Genomic DNA, 20,383 nt, shown 5'->3' with positions numbered 1-20,383 from the left:
CCCTCCCTCCCCCCGCCCTTCCCTCTCGCAGGAGCGACTGCAAAGCCCCGCTGGATGCGCAGCGCGAGCGGGCGGGGAACTTGCTTCGGAGGATCCGCAGCCGGTCGAGTCGTCAGTTGTGCCCCCTTTTTTTTTTGGTCAAATGGAACTTTGGCCGCTGGATGCGACCGTCGACGCGAGACTGTTAAGCCGAAGCAACGGTAGCTACGGAGCAGGCTGCGCCCTCGGGTAAGAGCAAAGAGCAGCCGTCCTAACTTCTTACTCAAATCCGTCGCGCAGCAATTTCGGCGGCCCGACCGAGCCTCCCGCGAGGAGCGCGTTTGGGGGCCACTTCGGGCGGGCGCCTCCATCGGGGAGAGCGAGCGGGGCGGCGTCGGACGGGGACACGTGCGCGGCAGACCCGCTCGGGGCTTCTCCGCCCGGGGCGGCGCTGCTGCCTCGCACGGCCGCTTTCTTCGGAAACTCTCCCAGGCTCGTCCCAGAGAAGTCATTTGCAGCAAGAGGCGGACCGAGATTCTGCGAGGCGGCACGCTCGCTTCCCCGACGTGGGAAAACTCCTTTTCCCACGCCTCGGAGGCCTCCCGGGAAGCAGGAGCAACTCTACGGGCAGCTCAGCCTAGGGAGCCTAAGAGCGGGCGAGCGGGCGGGAGGGGGGCCTTTCCCGGCTGCCTCGGCGGGCAGCCGGCACCTCCAGCCGGCCAGCCAGCGCGAAGGCGGCCTCGAGGCCGAGCTGGGGAAGCCCCGCCCCCGGCCCCGGAGAATCCCTCGCGCAGCCAAGAGATGCGGCTGTCGACGCGCAGGGGATGAATCGGCTCCCGCCGCGCGCGGGAGAGGCGAACGTAGTGGCAATCCGAGCAGCAGTAGTAAGGGGCGGGGCCTCGCCGCCGGGGGCGGGACCGCCTCTGATTGGGCGGCGCGGCGCTCGAAAGCACTTTGTTTTCTATGCTAATGAGGGCGGGGCAGAGGAGTGTGGATATTTACGTGGAGGCGGGAGCCACCGCCCTTCATTTTTTTTTAATCCACATGGTTTTCCTCTTCCCCCTCTTGATGCCGCCGCCATCATCCTCGCCGCTGCGGTCTCCTCCCCCTCCTTCCCGCCCCTTCCGTGCTTTCTAAGAAGAGCGGGAGAGGGGGTGGGGCAGGCGACGGCCGCGGCGGTTGGTTGCGGGTGAGTTTCGGGCACCCTTCTCGTGCGACCCCTGGGGCTGCGGGGCGCGAAACCCTGCGCGCGCGGATCAGGCTGGCGGCGGCGAGAGAGGGGGCCGGACGGGCGCATGGCCGGCAAGCGAGCCCGTGCGCGCGCGCGCAAACGGCGGTGCCTCCCGCACGACGGAGGTCGGCCGCGCGCACGGGGGCGGGCGGGGCCGGAATGAGGGAGATTTGAAAAGGCCGCGCGGCGGCCGCGGCAACCGCCGCCGCCTTGTTCGGGTTGGGAGAAGGCGCGATCAGCGCCGCGGCCGAGGGCCGAGGTAGGTCCGGGGCGCTGTGGCGGGAAGGCGGCCGCGGCTTCGACTCCCTCCGCAGAACAAAAGCAGCGGCGGCGGGCGGGCACATGGAGAAGGGACAGCCGAGCTCCCCACGCGGGTGGAGGGAGGCGGCAGTGAGGGGGCCACGCTGCGCGCCGGGGCTCCGGCCGGACGGGAAGCGGAGGCGGGAGGTCATCCGGCCCTCTCCGCGTGGGCTTTTGTTCTGGGAGGGGCGGGGGCGGTCTTCGTTCCCCGGGCCGGGCGGGCCGCGGCAGCGCTTCCGCCGGCCCCCGCCCCGGCCTACTCCCTGTCCCGGCCGTTGGCGCCGGGCGCGGGGCAACGGCGGCCTCGGGGCCGCGGGCGAAGTGCGAAGTCGCCGGCGGTTGCGGGGCCGCGGCGGCGGCGCCATGTTGCCGAGGGGGGCGGGGCCGGGACATGGCGGCGGCTGCGCGTGCTGAGGCCGATTGTTCCTCGCTAGGCCTCGCCATGTGGGAGCCGCCGCCGGTGCCCGGGCGGGAGGCGCCGTCGGCGGGCGGGAGTGGGGCACGGGCCGCCCGGCGAGCGGCGGCGGGCGGAGCAGGCGCGCGCGGTCTGGCCGTGGACGCAAAGGGAAGCAGAGCTCGGGCCTGGCCGGCGGCGGCGGGCGGAGGGAGGCAGCGGGGCGAGGAAGAGAAGAAGTGCGCTGCGCTGGTTGCCGAGCTCCGACCTGCCGCCGCCGCCGCAGCGCCCCCTGGCGCCCTTGCCGGCTGGGCCCGCTCCGCGCGCAGCACGTGCTGCTCCGGAGAAGCCGCGAGCCCGGCTCGGGGGGCGCCATTGTGTTTCCCGGCTGCTTCCCGCCACCTCCAGGCGCGCGTTCCGTTAGCGGCAGGTCCTCGGGCCGCTCTCTCGAAGTACCTGTTGGTGAAACGCCGCAAATAACGACTTTCTTGTTTGTCTTGCTGCTAGGTGGAGTCTTCAGATTTGAAAGGGGCAGCCTCGATTTTTCTTCCCTAAGGCTTTTACGGTCGACTTGTTTATCATCTCCACGGCGGCAGAGCGGCGGGGGCGGGGGGTCGATGCTACGGATTTTGCCCTGCGGTTAAACTCACGGATGTGGACAGGAGTAAGTTTCATTGCATTGTTTCGGGATACGTGGAAAATAACTTGGAGTTGTTAACCCTGTCAGTGGAAAGCCGGCATAGCTGCAAAAAGAAATAGATATATGGATGTTCTGAAGACCCAAGTGGAGAATCTGCTCATTGATTCTCTTGGTAAAGCTTGTTAAGTAACTGGCCCAAACATTTAATTCTAAGTGTGCTTGAAACAGTGTGTTCATTTTACTTGAAAGAATTAAATGTTGCATTCGTGAGCTGGTGATGAAGACATGTTCTTTTGATAGCACTGAAAGTTTTCAAATAATCCTAACTAGAAATAATTGTTTATTTAGAAGCAACAGGTGTCAGTAAATTCTCTCTTATATGTGTTACTGTACTTAGAATAGAGTAAAAATGTTGTCAAAGACGGTTAAATGGGACCTTTTACTGGATTAGGCACATTTTTAAAATAATTGTTTTTATAAAATTACAAAATGCAGTATTAAGCTGTAGTATTTAAAAAGGTTTTGGTAAAGGGAATGTATTTTCATTTTGGTGTACAGTTTTGATTATCTACATTTCTATGAAACATGAAAGGGCTTAAATAGTTCAACCATGTAATAGTTACATATCTAATTCAGTGAACAATTCAATTTACTAGTTGAATGTTTAGTCATTTTTAGTTGGACAAAATTTTTGATATTTCATCTGAAGATATTAGATGGGCCCAAATAATTTTATTTTATCATATGGGATAAGTTTTATGTATTTCTACTTTCTTTGCTTATACTGCAAATTAATGGAAACTTTGATTTTCTTTTTGTCAGGTGAAAAAATGTTTGAAATAAGAAGAATCCTGGTCATGTTAGAATAATGTCAAAGTGCTTACAGTGCAGGTAGTGATTTATAGAACCTACTGCAGTGAAGGCACTTGTAGCATTATGCTGGCAAGTGCCTCAAAAGATTTGAGAATTTACTCCAAAGTGGCTGCCGTGCAATAACTGCTTTTTGTTCTAAGGTGCATCTAGTGCAGATAGTGAAGTAGATTAGCATCTACTGCCCTAAGTGCTCCTTCTGGCATAAGAAGTTGTCTTTTCTCACAGTCACTTAACACTAAAAGTAAAACCTAGTATTGTCTTGCAGTCCTCTGTTAGTTTTGCATAGTTGCACTACAGGAAGAGTGTAGTTGTGCAAATCTATGCAAAACTGATTGTGGCCTGTTATTATCTTCATATCTACATTGTGAGTTAACTTAGGCTATTCTCCACAGTAGCAGTGATCCTAAATGGCTCCTGTAGCACTAAAGTGCTTATAGTGCAGGTAGTGTTTCATAATCTACTGCATTAGGAGCACTTAAAGTACTACTAGCTGAAGAACTTCAGGTTCATCCAATTTTTCCCTTTATTCTCCTTTTAATGGCTGTTGAACACTGTTCTCTGGTTAGTTTTGCAGGTTTGCATCCAGCTGTATGATACTCTGCTGTGCAAATCCATGCAAAACTGACTGTGGCAGTGAAAAGGCAATGAATGTATGATAAGTTGTACCCCTTTCTACACAGGTTGGGATCGGTTGCAATGCTGTGTTGAGTCTGTGGTATTGCACTTGTCCCGGCCTGTTGAGGTTGGTGGGGCAAGAATCTGCAGCAACTTAAGTTCCCTTCTCAGTTAATTTTTGGGAGCAGCAATTAGCAGTACAGTGATCAATGTAGTTTCTTGTGTCTAAAGTAATTTTGATTAAATGGTATAATGATACTGTAAGTACTTTTTCTTCCAGTGTTGGCAAAAGGAGTTTCTAACATATAAAGCAACCTGTATAACGTAGCATTTTCAATAAATTACAAGCTTGAATATTAATAAAAAGGATGTATTTTGTGATTTCCTGAAATTTAAGTGAAGTATTACATCTCTTCAGGTTGGAGATGGAGTGGAAAATAGAAACTAGTGTCTCAGTACATTAGTTCATAGCAGTGACTATCCCATGATGCATGATATGTGAAAGTTACAAAACTCCTGAGAGTACGCTTGAAAAATGTTACAAATACTGAGGAAAAATCATTTTATTTGTCAAATTTAGAAGGCCGTACAACTCCATAAAGATACTGAGTGATGTACAACATTAAGAACAACTATAAAGCAGAAAAGAACAATGTACTTCCACAAAAGAAAACACTCAGACTAATCTTAAAAAAAAATCCTCTAAAGCCACCCACCCTGACCCAAGACCTGAGGGAAAAGCCAGGTTTTCAGAGACAGTAAAGTGGGTGTTGCTGGGTAGTGCAAGAGAAGGCATACTCCATGGGTCTTGTCAGATGGCTGGTGGTACTTAGAGGAAATTACTCCTAATATCAGCAGGCTTGGAGTGTAATTTTAATTCCCCAAAATTGTAAGGTGATGCCTGTTAAAACATTGCAACCCCCCCCTCAAAAAAAATAGTGTAGTATGTAGAGAACTTCAAAAACTCAAATGATAAAACTTTCATAGTAGCCTTTCATTGACTAATTCTAAGTGAAATTTGATAGGAGTTCAGTTGCATGCTACAGATCAGCTTTGAAGCATTAAATTGTGACTGAATCCATCTTATAATTCAGATCTGTTTAAAGCAAATTGTATTTTATGTCTTTGTCCTAAAATTCAGTTCTGGGATAGTTCATGCTTGATTTCAGAATTTGTACTTCTGAACGTTGCTGCTAGATGGCAGGATAAGAGGGTAAATCTCGGCAGGTGATGTCAAGCAGGGTTGGGCCTGGTTAGTATCTAGATTGGAGATCATTATGAAATTCCAAGGCTGTATGATAAACCAGGAAGTTGGGAAAAATTCAAGAAGAAAATAACAGCAAATTATTTACATAATTTTGCCAAGAAAGGTACATAGTTGTTACTAGGTAATTGCCAGGAATAAAGCTTGACTTGTTTTTATTGTTAGAGACAGACTGAAAATGGATGCATGTAAACTCAGGACAAACTGTTTCAAACCCACATTTCCATTGACTGTCCATCTGATTGGGGATCTAAATTAGTTTCTACCAAGATAGTCTTTATTAATCTCGGTATTCTCTGCACGGTGGAGTAGCAAAGCTTTAAGATACCTTCAGAAGCTAATTTGTCAACAAATGTGCATAATTAACAAAAGAATAGAAATGTGATAGGCGAGGAGAGCACGGAATTCTGGCTTGGCAAAAACTTTAATGAAGTTATTAATATAAAAGTAGTGGAAGATACAGCATTGTTTTGACACCTTGGTTGATAGAAGTAGATACAGTTAAGTTACACAGGCAGTTACCCTTGATTTGGATAAGTGTCATGGTATAATTAAGGGCTTGGTCAGTTGAAATGGCAGTTAATTTTTTCCAGGCTCTATCAAAGGATGCCCATAAGTCTAAAAAGACAACATGAAGGACACAAATTACGTTATTTCTTAGCAAGAAGATAAAACACACTGATCTATGGTGGAGTATCCAGATCTGAAGCCAGTTTGCTCAGAGGCCAAGATGTTTTTGAAGGACATCCAATCCAAATGTTTGTAATATACAAATCTCGCATAATTTGCTAATAATGGGTAAAATTGAGAGGTAAATTGATGGATCACCTTGTTTGTACTATATCAGAATCTGGAGTGAAACCAATCTTTAGGAAAACACAGGTAATTATAACTGTGAAAAGGGGCTAGTATGGCAACCCACTGTACATAATTTAAACATTCTGCCAGGAGGTTGGCAATTTGTCAATGGAGAATTTTAGGACTTCAGAAGGTGAGACTGGTGGCTGTTCAAGGATTCATAGAGAAGTTGGACATGGGGTTTGCTGGCTTGGTGTGTAGTAAATCATGAAAGTATCAGGTCAAGACTGATTGTCAGGATTATCTCTGACTGGAAGATGGGACACAAGGTGCCAAACAGGCAATCATTTTGATTGATCCTAGTCCAGTTCTCTAGAATACAGTTTTGTTTTTTCTTCTTTAAAAGCTTACAGCTCTTTTTTTAAGAAATGAAAGATTTCACAGGAGGGATATACATATACAGGGATTCCTATGAGGTAGAGTTACCTTCACATTAAAGCACACGATATAGAACCAAGTTTTAGATACATTAATTAAACTGATGTGAAAAAGGGAGCTAGATTGGCTGAAGATATTTTGGGGCAAGGCTAATTCTTGAATAGAGATTGTTATGGGGTCACTGATTGCACACACATTGTTTCAGGTGAGTAGCCAATGGGGCAGCAAAAAATTGAGAGGTATATTGGTAGGCTATTAGACCAACCCAGTCTGAAATATTTGTGTGGTGGGGGAGTGAATTGTTGATTTGTAATCGATAACTAGATTTGGTTAAATAAAGGACAAAGACATTACTGGTAAGTGATTACTTTCTGGTTACAACATTTACAGTAAAAAGCAGGGATTATACAATTAACATATAATTCACTGTAGACACCCCTCTGGGGCCCCAAAAAATAAATTCACCTTCAGAGTCCTCTGATGTTGACCAATTAAGTCTTAAATTTAATTCCATTGCCAATTGAAACAGTCTTAACTCCCTGCGTTAATAGCAGGATAGCTTGATTTCCAAGGAGTCTATGAGTGGGAGAACATGAAAAATAATGCTATGAAAAGAACCTCCTTGTTCCCCAACCTAGCATTAAAATTGCTGGAAATTAATAACTAACCGAGCTTTGGAATAGGAAAGGATTCAAGGTGATTGCATCCACTTAATTTGGGAGATACGGATATAAGTTAGGAAGTAGATGCTTAGTAGGAGCAGGTTAGTTGAATCAACTTTCAAAGGGATAGCCATAGCCGGCTTGCAAAAAGTAGAGTATGGCCATGCACTTGTCAGAAAAGACATTAGCCTTCCATAGAAAAGCCACACTTAAATCTGCTGAGATACAATGTATGAATATCACAAGCTATTATAATATCCTATATATACCCAATGGCTACTGAAATTCATAGTCCCAATTGTCAGTAACATTACTCCTGTGATTATGAGGCTTCTGTTTTTATATCAATCATCAGAAACCTCCAAAAAGGTTGCAGAATTTCTATCAATAGTTGTAGCTGTCAAGAAATTCCCTGCTACCTTTCACTATTGACTGTTCCAGGTTTGAAACATTTATCTCATCCTTCTTATTTACTGTACCTGCGGTATCTTTTTTTAATAACTGGTCTTGGGCCATAATCAAAATCCCACATTTCAGTGTTCCGTCACAGTGTATGATAGGAATGCCAAAGAAACCTTGTTCCTGTATTTTCCAGAATGACCAGGGAAGCATTTTATTACTGTTTTTCATGGAACACCATTGTAGGATAAGAATGGCATGGTATATTTTAGTCTGCATAGCCAAAAATCAGGAATCTAGAAGCACCCTCACATTCTAGGAGTTTTGCCAAGCTGTTCTAGAACAGCCACATTTCACTTAGAACAAAAAGGCTGCATCTGAAACAAAATCTAAAAGGAGCAGCAGTGTTTTTATAGGGAGAGTAGGCCAAGTGTGATGTACATCACCACCGCCCAGCAGCCTGCTGGCATGGTATATCTCAGTCGCCAGGCAGACCCCTGCCCTTCCCAGCATGTTGCTTTCTCACGTCTGCCCCCAGCCACTGCCAATATATATGGCACATCCCATCAATCCAGCCATCCTTGGTCCTCTCAGTGCTTCGGATCCCGGTCTCCTCAGCTGCCCCCACAGCCAATATCTGCAGCTGCTGCCTCCCCATCCCACTTCTCAGAACAATTGCGCTTCAGCCCATACCTGAATAAAGCAGCCCTATGCATGCATGGAAGATACTCTGTGTGGGGGACACACTGTCAATAGTACTACTTACTATGCAATTTAAGAAAAAATTGCCAAGATCATTTTTAATTGAAATAAATTTCCATAGGAAAGTAAAGGAAACAATAGTTAAGGATACTTTGAAGCTGGCCTACAGACCGTTCAGTAACCATCCACTTGGCCAATTAATTTGTTGATTAGTAGCTACCATCCTATTTTTGTAGCAACAATAAAGGAATAAGCTTTTTACAAGTTCCCATTGTCCTCAGTAGCAGTACAAATTGTCCTCAATATGAATTTTGTTCTGACAGAATACTTCAGTATTTTTCAGGTTTGGGACAATTTGTACTCTTGTACAAATATCTATGCACATACCTAGTTTAGCACTTGAACATAGAAGTTTAAGGCAAACATTAAGGGACAGAGATTAAAGTAATATAAAGGAACTTTTTAAACTGGTTGGTCATTCTGGGAATGATACTGAAGCAAATATCACCAGCTTTGATGGTAGTCAGACTGCCATAAGAACAAGTTTATTTCTTAAAGTAGAATGTCATTCTTCTGTTTGCTTAAATGATAAGTCTATTCTGGGTACAAAACATGAAGCAGTCAGTTTTGAACACTTACTGAATAGCCTTTTGGTCACTGCAAAGCAGTCTCTCTCTCTCTCTCTTTCTTTCTTTCTTTCTTTCTTTCTTTCTTTCTTTCTTTCTTTCTTTCTTTCTTTCTTTCTTTCTTTCTTTCTTTCTTTCTTTCTTTCTTTCTTTCTTGTAAATAACAAATATGAACATTAATAGTGTTTTCACCTACACCTACACAGGGTTAGCACATCTAGGAATCATCCTAGATTTCTCAATCTTCTTATACCGGGATTTGGTTCCACTGAATTCTGTAGGATGCATTGTAACATTTTTGTAATTGTTATGGAAAGAGACTATGGTTCTAAGGACTGACATATTACTTCCAAAGTAATTGAAAGCTACTGTTTTCTATATTTTCTTATTCTAATCTAAGTCCCTTATATTCACTGGTAGTATGACAATTTTTTTTTATTTTTTTAGAAATCCTGAAAAAGTAACGTTTTTAACAGTGAAATGTTTGATTGAACCTAACAATAAGAGCAGTTCAACAATGGATCTAATGTTAACATTTAGGCTATGATATCTTCATCACAGTATGTTTTGTAGTGGAGATTAGGTAGACATTTGTTGGGATCCTTTAAAATGGACTAAGCAGGTGGTTGACTTGGCCTAAATTGTCCCTCTCAGTTCAGTTATACTGTACTTCAATGCAGAAGAAAAGTGTTTTTATTTCACAATTTTGACATACATCTCTAAACTGTATTTCTTTTATTTATAATCCAATATAAGGTAATTCTGAAATTAATAAAGTATTTAGCATTTTCAGTGCAAGACATTAAATTAAAAAAAAAAGTAAAGCTTGACAATGTCTGGGTAAGTATACTATTTATCAATCATAAAATAAAGGATTAGCAAATAACTCTCCAACTGTAGAATTCCTCTGTACTATACCCATGTTTGTTCTTTTAAGTAGAAAATAGATTTTTTTAAAAAAATGTTATGCCTATAATGTAATAAAATTGCTTCATAATATTAGTTCATCAACATATTACTTCCTCTCATCTGTAGCAGTTCCCATTATGTTAGACATAAGTATTCCACTGTTTTGTTCCATGAGATCTTTAAATTGACCATATTAACTACCAAATTATGCCTTTTCTATCCTTAATTCATTAATTTTTTGTTTTGGTGAATATTCTGCCTTGATGTGGATTATGACATTTTAAATCTCATGCTGATTGCAGTTATTAAATTAAAATACTAAAAAAAGCTAATACTTCTAATACACTCAGGTCCAGAATAAGTCTGCTCATCTTTTCTAGAAAGAGTCTACTCAAGGTTCTGATCCTTCAAGAAGTAAGAGATACAGTACACAGACCAGCGGATATGCCTTCTCTGTGGTTGCCATAACGTTGTGGAACATGCTGCTACCCCCTCACTTTGAGCACTCAGGAAACCATACTTTTGTAATGGTCTTACATGCTTTGATACCTAGGTACCAATGACTGGATGGCCATTTTATTTATATTTTGTTGATGATAGACATTAAAAAGATTTCTATCTACTTTGAAGAATATTATATTGCCTCATGTACACAGTCCATTCTGCCACAATATTTTCAAATAGTTGTACCTAAAACATATTCTGTGTAGCTATTAGAATTTATGAAACATATATTCCAATAGGTCACTGTAGTCTTTGAATCTTGCAAATTTTAAGAAATACTGCATGTATTGTACTTTATTAGTTATTTAAAATGTTTATGCTCTTTGGCCAATGGAGGGTTACAAAGGGAGATTGTTTAAAGATTGCAAACACATTCATTCATGCCGTCCAACTCCAGTGGACTGGGTGGCATACAAAACTAGGGAAAACATAAAAACAGCTAAAAACATTTAATCATGCAGACAGCCCAGACTAAAATAAACTAATGGATAGCAAAAACAACAATACAAAACAGGGGCCGTTGAACAATTAAACATCAACCCCAGGCCTGGGACCAAAGCCAGGTTTTCAAAGCTTTCCGGAACCCCAGGAGAGAGGGTGCCATCCTTATCTCTGCGGGGATGCTGTTCCAGAGGGTGGGGGCCACAACAGGGAAGGCATGCTTCCTAGGTCTCACAAGATGGCAATTTTTAATGGAGGGGACCAGGAATGCACCCACTCTGGTGGAATGTACTGGGGGGGGTGGGCAGAAACAGAGATAAGCAGTCTTTCAGATATACAGGCCCTATGCCATACAGGTCTATATAGTTAATAACCAACACCTTGAATTGCACTCAGAAGCCAACTGGCAGCCAATACAGCTCATGTAGCAGTGGTGAGACATGGAAACATTGAGAGGTGCCCATTACTGCTTGTGCTGCTGCATTTTGAGCCAGCTGTAGCTTCTGAGTGATCTTCAAGGGCAGCACCATGTAGAGTGCATTGCAATAATCCAACTGTGAGGTGACAAGGGTATGAGTGACTGTCTGAAGGGCCTCCCAATTGAGGGTAGGGTGCAACTGGCACACAGGATGAACCTGTGCAAAGGCCCTCCTGACCACAGCTGCCACCTGCTCTTCGAGCAGTAGCTGTGAGTCCAGAAGGACCCCCAAGTTGCACACCAGTCTTGACTGGGGAAATGCAGCCCCATCAAAGACCAAAGATGGTGACATCCCCAACCCAGAGGGTCCAAACAGCCACAGCCACTCAGTCTTGTTAGGACTAAGCCGAAGTCTGTTCTGCCCCATCCAGACCTGAACAGACTTCAGGCACTAGGTCAATACATTGACAGCTTCATCTGTGCTTAGGGTGGAGATGTAAAGTTGGGTATCATCAGCATACTGATGATGCCATGCTGGTGGATGACCTCAGTTAAAATTGTTTTGCAAAGTAAGCAAAAAGAATGTTAAAATTCATTATAGGATTCTCACCATTCAATAGTGAGTGTAATTGTGCAAAACATCAAAGTCACTTTGACAAAAGTTCATACAAAGTACCCTTTCAAAGCTGCTTTGAGAAGCAGTGCAGTTGCCTGCTTCTAATAATGAAGCATCACATTTGAGAGTCTCTCCCAATCAGCCGCTGGATGTTCTGGACAAGGCCTCAAGGTGTGAAGTGCCTCAGCAACAGAAGTTACATTACCACCTTACATTAATGAAAATTCTCTCACCTCTACACAGCCCAGCCTGAAGCCAATCTGTCATCCCGCAAGAGAGCGGTCAGTACTCAAGGAAAGGCCTATCACTGACACATGCAACAGGGCTTTTAATAAATAGAAGTAATTGGTAAAACTATAAGAAAGAAGTGGTACTTCACATACTGTAAGTATTTTTGTTTTTTGTTTTTTAACTGCATTTTTACAGTGTCAATGACACATTGAAAATAAGTTTTAAAAAAGATAAGGAACAAAAATACTAATAAAAAATAAATATTAATATTGGTGAAGAAAACCACATCATTGTTGGTTTGAAAAATTGATATTATGACCTGGAAACATCTTCAAAATTATCTCAGATACATTTGAACCAAGCTGTTCATTTTTTAAAGTCCAAGCCACAAACCTGAATGAATTCAGAAGTGAATGGGATACCATTGTAGTTTGTTCAAGATAGCTGAAAATCTGTAAAATGCTTGTAGGCAACAGCCAGATAGTTTGCACTATCTGAAGTTTCCATTACTTTCCCTTTGGTTTTGAAATTACAGAGCTTTAAAGCTGATCTTGGTCATGGTCATCAAAGCAGCTTTTAATGTAGCAAATTTCATTAAAGTGCCTGGATAAAAATTGGACATAAGTTAGAATTTCAATTAACAAATCCATATTTTATATGGATTACTACTAAATTGAGCATACTTTTCTTTTAGTTTTTTAACATGCAGGGATTTAGGACAACTTGTTTTAAGAAATTAAAATAATATAGAACATCTGTGGGATAGTAATAACTATTATGCCTGGATCTGCTTTGAGTACCAAAAACTTTTCTGGGGTACTTTGCATTGGGTTTATATACAGAAGGTTGGAGAAGCTTCACCAATCTCAACACAACATAAATGCCTTGCAAAGCTACTATAAAAATGATTTCAAATCATACATAAACTGTTGGAACTGCATAAAGGCTTATTTTTTAGGCTAGTGACAAGATTTCAAGTCGTATCACTCCTATAGCCTGCTTATGGAAATGAGGATTTAACCCTCCAGATATTTAACATCAGGAACTGACAAAGATAAAATACATGGAGATTTTCACTTTGGCCAAGTCCTGGGTTATGTTTGTCAATATTTTAAGTTGCAAATACTATTTTAAAAATAATGCACATTGGAGACAAAATCAGGAAAAACATAGAAGTGATATTCTGCACAAATTTTGCTGAGGAAAAAAATAATGGAGGTACTGTACCAATTTTAAAGGTAATAAAGACACCTAATTCATCTCAGGAATCAAAAAATAACTATGTCATAGAATTATTTCTTCTTTTGGATACTCTGTTAGCAGTTTCTGAAAGAATTGGGGTCTATAAAACTGGACGTACTAGTATGTTAAGAATTCCACTAAGACATTACAACTGCCATTCTTTCCATATTATTGTACTTTACTTGAGAAGTACTGCAAACATGTTTAGAAAATAGTGTTTGCATACTTAAAGAGAAGGAAAGCTAGCATTATGTAAAACATGAATATTATCATCACTTTGATTCAGTATGTCACCAGAACAGCAGCCATGTCCTCAAACAGGAGCTTCATCTTTTAACAAAAGCATAAAATGAAGTTTGCAAAAGTAAATTAATTAAACTTAAAGAAGAATTTCCCCAAGCAGCCCACAAAGTATGACTTGTGGTTGCAAAATTCAGAGTGACTAGGAGGAAAATTAACGTAAATCTTGGAAAATAAACAGAATAGCTGCAACCTTGAATAATAACTTTCCATACTGCAAGATTTTATAAAATATTTTAGAAAGTAACTTTCCAAGCTGCAATATTTTAGAAAATTTTGGTTCCTTCAGGATGCTGTTGACATAATGTTTGTAGAGGTAATGGACAAATATTAGTTACATTAGTGTGAACAGCGGACTAAATCTAGAATTGTTGGAATAAATGCCTATATTTTTTGGATCTCCATTTAACTTTATTTCATCTCTTGATCAACTATCCATCTTTCATAAGAATCACTGAGCTAGGGTTACAAGAATTAAAATATTAATGCATAATAGATTATTTGAGGATAAAACTGTTGAACTCAGATGAAGAATGCAAGGGAATGATTGACACTAGGATTATACTTAAAGGCTTACACCTTATATGGTGATATAGATTCCCCCATTCTCCTGGAGAGAGGGTTAACACTGTCTGAGTTGTAAAAAGAATCTCATTTTTGAGCCAGTTTCTAATTCTAATAAAAATGAATGAGTGTGCAAGATCAAAAATCATTGTCAATACCTCGTGGATATTTTAGAAACCTGAGCTAAGTAATTGCTGCTTTATTTTCTATTGGTAGAAAGGTGGTATAGCAATCTCATAAAAACTATTTTGTGTGTTGAACCAATCAGTCAGCAAATCTGAAAAGAACAGCAGGCATAAAACTAAATATCTTGATTTACAGTATTCTTGACTTGCACATCAAGCATTCCTACTGAAAGAAATGTAACATTTTGGAGAAGGATAACCAGAGTAGTCTGTTACTAGCAAAAACAACTTAAAGTATATTTTTCATGAGGGATATACATTCTGTAAATAGTGTGAAAATTAAGGAAGGATAAGTAAAAGAAAAACATTTCTGTCTTAAGTGAAATCTACTTTTAGTTTTGCTCAGCTTAGGGTGACTTTGTGAGTACGTCCAGGTAATTTTTGAACAACTATACACAAGTGGTTTGCAATTGCCTTATTTTCCTGGACTATTATATTTTTGAAGTCTAGCCTACAGCCCTGGAATTTCTTGATAGCCTTTCATCAAAGTACAGGTTTCCCTCTATATGAATTCATTTTATGCACATTTACTATTATGCAATTAATCATTTTAATCCATGAATATACTTTATCTGAAAAGAAAAATCATCACGATCATGCAATTTGTGCCAGCATAATAAATTTGTGCCAAAAGTCTGAAAAAATGCCAAGATTTCTTCATGCCAAAACTTCTTGAACAGTTTATCAAAACCCCTTTCTGTCCTCACTCATACATTTACCACCATGTTGTACAGTTGTTCTAGTGGTGTGTCCTGTCTTCCACTTCCTTACTGCAAAAGCTACTAGTGTTATGATGGGGTGATGTGTGAAAAACTAAGTACACCTTTACTGCTTCCATGGGTATGAAGAGGCTAAGTAGCAGTCAGGTGCTGCTAATCAAATGCCCTTGATCAATTGATCATCAGCAAGTGTGAATATGTCTATAAAAGCCGAAGTTTTAGGAGTTTGCTGGTCTCGAGCATTGAAGTGTGTGTTAACACAATGCCAAAGAGTAAAGACATCAGCAATGATCTTAGGGAAGCAATTGTTGCTGCCCACCAATCTGGGAAGGGTTATCAGGCCATTTCCAAACAATTTAAAGTCCATAATTCTACAGTGAGGAAGATTATTCACAAGAGGAAAACATTCAAGACAGTTGCCAATCTTCTCAGGAGTGGATGTCCCAGCAAATTCATCCCAAGGTCAGACTGTGCAATGCTCAGAGAAATTGCAAAAAATCCAAGAGTGACATCTCAGATTCTACAGGCCTCAGTTAGCATGTGAAATGTTAAAGTTCATAACAGTACAATCAGAAAAAGACTGAACAAGTATGGTTTGTTTGGAAGGGTTGCCAGGAGAAAGCCTCTTTTCTCTAAAAAGAACATGGCAGCATGGCTTAGATTTGCAAAGTTGCATCTGAACAAATCACAAGACTTCTGGAACACTGTCCTTTGGACAGACGAGACCAAAGTGGAGATGTTTGGCCATAATGCACAGCGCCAGGTTTGGCAAAAGCCAAACACAGCATATCAGCACAAACATCTCATACCAACCATCAAGCATGGTGGTGGAGGGGTGATGATTTTGGCTTGTTTTGCAGCCACAGGACCTGGGCACCTTGCAGTCATTGAGTCGACCATGAACTCCTCTGTATACCAAAGTATTCTAGAGTCAAATGTGAGGCCATCTGTCCGACAACTAAAGCCTGGTCATGCAACAGGACAATGATCCCAAGCACACCCGCAAATCTACAACAGAATGGCTGAAAAAGAAAAGAATCAAGGTGTTGCAATGGCCCAGTCAAAGCCAGCCCTCAACCCGACTGAAATGCTGTGGCGGGACCTCAAGAGAGCTGTGCATAAACAAATGCCTGCACACCTCAATGAACTGAAGCAATGTAAAGAAGAGTGGGCCAAAATTCCTCCACAACAATGTGAGAGACTGATAAAGTTATACAGAAAACAATTACTTCAAGTTATTGCTGCTAAAGGTGGTTCTACAAGCTATTGAATCATAAGGTGCACTTAGTTTTTCACATATGGCTTCTCCATTTTGGCTTTGTTTTTGTAAAATAAATGACATGGTGTAATATGTCCTGTGTTGTTGTTCACCTGAGGTTGTATTTACCTACTTTTGAGAACTGCTAAGGACCAGATGATTTTTATTATGCCCTGATACGTAAAACCATAGAACTCAAAGAGGGTGCACTTTCTTTTTCACACGACTGTAAATCCCATCATTGGGAGGGGGAAATGTCTGATTCCAGAGTGATTAGGAGCAAATTTGTGCATCTCCAGCACAAACAGTGAATGGTCATCACAGTTCTGCATGTGTTATATGGGTAATTATGTCTTCTAAATTGTGGTTGTAAGCAAGAAGCATGGTGTGGGGTCAGGTACACTTAGTATAATTTAGCCTATAAAATCCTACTTCAGTGTATGGGACTCATCCAAGGGCTCCATAGTAAATGTAGCTGGTCCAAGTAACACCCATCACAAGGTATCTGGTCCTCCCTTGCAGTATAATGGGTACAATACCATCAACTAAAAACTACAGTACTTCTTTGCTTCTCAATTAAGCATGATAGTAATCTTGGATTCCTCAGAATGGGAATCTTCTTGTGAAGCACAACACATTGTAAACTCTCTTTGTTGAGCATGCAGCAAAGAGCAACAGAACCAGTTAGGATATATTTTGTGTACTTAGCACCTTTCACCCACTGAGTGCTACACTGCTTGAGGGCTTCCTTTCCCTCTCTTAATACAATTACCATTAAATCCATTAAGACAAGTTAGCATAGTATAGACGGGGTGGGATTGAGGCTGTGAGGGTCTTCTAAGGCATCAGTTATTATTGCCTTACAAGATTCTCACAACCTTACTATTATTAATTAATTAAATTTACATGTCGTTTGAATCTCAGCATTTAAGGGCATCAGCATTTGTCCATTCACTTCATCAGATGCCTTCTGTTCTTCTGACAGAGGAGCATATACTTGGTTGCTAACTATATTCAATCAGAAGGCACAGGGATAACTGCTTTTTTTGGCAGTAGCAGGTCACACACCAATTTCTTGTGGCACAGGCATTTTTGTGCAGCTGAGCCTGATCTACATAGTAATGTGACAAACATCCATTGTACCAGTCATCTGGTACATGTACTAAACTGTCAAAAGACCCTCAATTATTTCTGTTGCCACAGTTTAATACAGCCTCCCTCCAGAAAGTGCCTTAATGGTGCATTCCACGGAGCGGAGTGCCCAACATTTGCTCTCCCCAACCCCCTAAAGCCTTTCCAAGCAAGAGGAGGGGCTAATGGTTTGATGATTCTTGTACAGCATATTTAACATAAGGGCAGATTATCTGATTAATGAAAACTCTGGCCCTAATAAATTGCAGAGGCTGCGGAAACGCCAGTGCATGCAATGACCTCAACCACCCTTCTCCAGTGATCAGGGTGGAGTTCCTCCGTGCTGGGCTCGCCTCCTTCAGTGTCACACTGCATTGCTGGCTCTTTCCGAAAAGGGAGAAGAGACGCCGCAGAGGAGAGTTGGAAGGGGAGACTTCCACAGGAGCCGAAGTCACTCCTGGAGGCGGGACTGACCACGCTGTAAAATCGCTCCCGGTCCTCGCAACGGGCGATCTCTTGGAGACAGAAGGCGCTTTCGCCTTATCACGGGAAGCAGAGCCCCGAGAGCGGCGGTTCGTCTTCGCTTCCACCTGTTGGGATCCCCTTCAGGCAGGCGAGGCGAGGACTAAGGCTAATTCGGAGAGTTTGGAACAGATATCGGAAAAAGGGACTGACACAAGACCCCTTTGAGCAATTCTACGCAAACCTGCGAGTGGGAAAGAAAGTAAGTTCTGCAAGTTTTCAAAGCGGTAGCTCAAGATTCCGCCGCGAAGAGGTAGGAGAGAGGGCTTTTGTATTCACGGATTTAAGCCGCCGAGTGTTCCTGAAGCTTTCCTTTAATGGCGTTTGTTTCAGCGCTAAAAATAAAGTGACTTTTCAATTGTTTTGAATCCCTCCTGAGTTCTGGGCTGGATATGCGCTAGATTTGCCTTTGATCTGATTCTACACGAATCTCTTTTTTTCCTTAAATGTCCATGCGTAAAAATGAATCGTTTTCTTCTCCTTGCATCTTTTACCTATCTCTTCTTCCGCAATCGCAACTGGAGGCAAAAATCGGAGGATGTAGAGAACAGTTCTGATTAATAGTTATTGTTAAGCCCACTGTGTCCCCTCCCCTTTCCTGCAAAAGCTCAGGAGCTGTACGTGGCTGTCTCTTCTATTTTATATTGATTCTCATTTATTTTTCTGTCCCCTCCCCGAAAGCCGCCCGCACGACAACCCTTCGAGGAAGAGACTGGCGCAAACTATAGCGAGGTGCATATGGTTTTCAGTTGAACGTGTTGAGATAAATCCCGCCCTTGTGCTTCCTAAACCACGATTTGGAAGCCGTGGGTCTCAAAAATTCCCAACCCCAATTCCCAATTGGCGGGCAGAAATGTTCCTAGCAATAGCCGATACTAACTAGTAGTAGTTGCGGCGGGGAGGCAGGCGAGGACCACTTCCATCAACCGCGTTGGGGGAAAGATCCTAGGAAGTTCTTTATTTTTAAAACAGGTTGACCACGTTTTTATTTGCAGCCGTTGCTATGGATTGAAAACCGCTGGGGGGTGAAAGGCGAGGTGATAACGAGAATACTCCTGCGCCTGTCGGCCTCACGCCAGTAAGCCCAGCCTAGGAGTCGGGCTCCCTCAACCAGAGCGTCCTTACCGTCCGGTGCTAGGAGCGAAGCCGGGACTCGCTGACTTCCTCTGCAGCGCCGATCCCGCAGCAGTCGGTTCCGGCGGGGAAACAGCTGGAGCCGGATCGGTGCTTCACGCAAGATGTGTCCCCGAAGAAGCCCTCTTGCGCGCCGTCCAGCCAGGTGACCGTCTATCCCTGACGCTAGGATCTCCTCCGTTCTCCTAGATGAGAATGCCTTGCCGGTTTTATGGGAACCGACCTGCCTAAGAACAAGGGCTGCTTTGAAGGGAAGGCTGGCATTTGGGTTTTGCTGTCACGTTCCCACCGATTGGACTGCAAATAGCTTTGCATGTTTCATTTTAGAGGAAGTTTCTAGGTGAGTTCTTGAGCTGCTTCCAGTACAATCGTGCTGGCAAACTAACACAGAGACGAGGGAGAGAGAGAGAGAGATTAGTTGTAATTTCATTGGGCAGATGAAGGGAAATTTGAGAACCCCCAACTTCCCTTTGCATTTTGGGATGACTTTATAATTTGTCCCAGTATTCCTGGGATTTATGACATTCATTGTTCTCCACAACATGCCAGTGTTTGTGGTGAATACTAATACTTTGTTCCCCTGGTAAGATGGTAACAATAATTAACAACGGATAAATTCAGACCATCAGAGATCGGGTGTTTTAACTACATGATCAGTTTTCCTCATTCATGGAATTTTATAGTGAATAACACAATTTTACCAAAACACTTCCCAGTGTTCTCCTAGTGCTATTCCTGCCGGGTTTTAAACCAGAGAAAATTTGTTAAGGAATAAAGAATTGGAATAACTGCAGAATGTTTTATGATAGAAATGACTAGGATAAGGTCAGAGTTACTTTTTGGCTCATGAAAAAACTGGAATCAAGGAAGGAAAATTAGGGAAAGAAGAGAAAATATAAGCATTTCCTAGATAGAAGTACTTATTGATATGGAAACAATAAAGATCACAGCTGGAAGAAAGATAATTATTTCATTTCTGGTTTTGGTACCTTTACTTAATATCAAGTATGAAAAAAATAGTTTTATCCTTTTTTGTATTTCATGTTAGCAAAGTATCATTTGTTTTTTTTTCTTTTGTCTTTATGACAGAGGTGTTCATGATTTAGACTATTAGTTGAGTATATTTAAGAGTCAATTAACTCTCATTCAATTATCTTTCCAAACAAGCAGGAAAGGAAAGTATCCGATTTCTGACTCATGGCATATTAGTGTTAACTCTTGGAATACTATATTTTAAATTTGAAATCCACCATTTTTTTTTTTTTTTAAAGTATAGCTTTCTGCCTGT

The 20,383-nt window shown here is 42.4% G+C and overlaps 1 long non-coding RNA gene across 2 annotated transcripts; it reads left to right on the top strand.

Moving 5' to 3' along the window:
• The first annotated feature begins 1,033 nt into the window (after nucleotides 1-1,033).
• Nucleotides 1,034-10,514, top strand: LOC148216417 (uncharacterized). Of its 2 annotated transcripts, none has more exons than XR_015795359.1 (3): nucleotides 1,034-1,168; nucleotides 2,412-2,568; nucleotides 10,211-10,514. It is a non-coding gene; the product is annotated as an uncharacterized LOC148216417 (long non-coding RNA). The 2 variants fall into 2 exon arrangements; XR_015795358.1 differs by lacking the exon at nucleotides 1,034-1,168 and adding an exon at nucleotides 1,370-1,469.
• Nucleotides 10,515-20,383: the final 9,869 nt, after the last annotated feature.

Source organism: Python bivittatus, unplaced genomic scaffold (genome assembly GCF_059951505.1).
Source record: "Python bivittatus isolate LINGU-HERP-01145 unplaced genomic scaffold, Pbiv_v1 ctg000060_np1212, whole genome shotgun sequence".
Lineage (NCBI taxonomy): Eukaryota > Metazoa > Chordata > Lepidosauria > Squamata > Pythonidae > Python > Python bivittatus.
This window is presented reverse-complemented; position numbering and strand designations above follow the sequence as displayed.